A 781-nucleotide genomic window follows, 5' to 3' on the forward strand; every position below is an offset into this window, starting at 1 on the left:
CAGATCGGATGGTGTACCAGTCACTAGGACTGATTGTTTCCATTAATTTTGGTTTTCTTCTTTCTTCTTTGCTCTTGACGAGGAGAAACCCATCGTTGCATCTAGATGGCAGCTTGTAAACATTCAAAATGGCTGAGCCCTCGGTTACTTTAAATACTCAAAATGGTTGCCACATGTAAACAATCAAAATAGCTGTACCTTCCGGACAACAGAAAGTCCACAGCTCAGGTTGTCTCCCGCCTTGCTGTTTCCCTTCCTAGTCATAGGCCACCAGAGCAGTTGTCCCTGAAAGCCTTGGTGACTGGGACTGTTCTTTAAGTCAATTAGTAGGTCCCAACACCACATGGAAGTATTCAGGCTGTTGGTCTCGTCAGAGTAGCTGACAGTCCGAAGCTCCAACCGTCTCTGTACTCACTGTTTTCATTCAGGTTTTTCCATTAGTTGGTGCCTAATCCATTTCTGTATAGTTCCTTTCAAAATTCAGGGTTCCAGGCTTATCTTCTGTATCTCTGTCAATTGGTTTTTCCTTTCTTTGTTGAAGAGGCTCTGTGTTGCTTGTCTGCCTATTCCTCCTTCTTACTGGAAATCTCGGCTCTCCTATAATTGACATTTTCACAATGTTCAGTCTTCTTATCCATGAGCATGGTATGTTGTTCCATTTATATAGATCTCTCTTTTTATTTTTCTTATTGTGATTTGGGTGAAGATTTACAGAGCAAATTCACTTTCCATACAGCAGTTCATATATACTTTGTCTTATGTCATCGACCACAGTTTACCA

The sequence above is a fragment of the Orycteropus afer genome, unplaced genomic scaffold (genome assembly GCF_000298275.1).
Source record: "Orycteropus afer afer isolate SDZICR_OR568_19922 unplaced genomic scaffold, OryAfe1.0 scaffold00809, whole genome shotgun sequence".
Taxonomy (NCBI): domain Eukaryota; kingdom Metazoa; phylum Chordata; class Mammalia; order Tubulidentata; family Orycteropodidae; genus Orycteropus; species Orycteropus afer.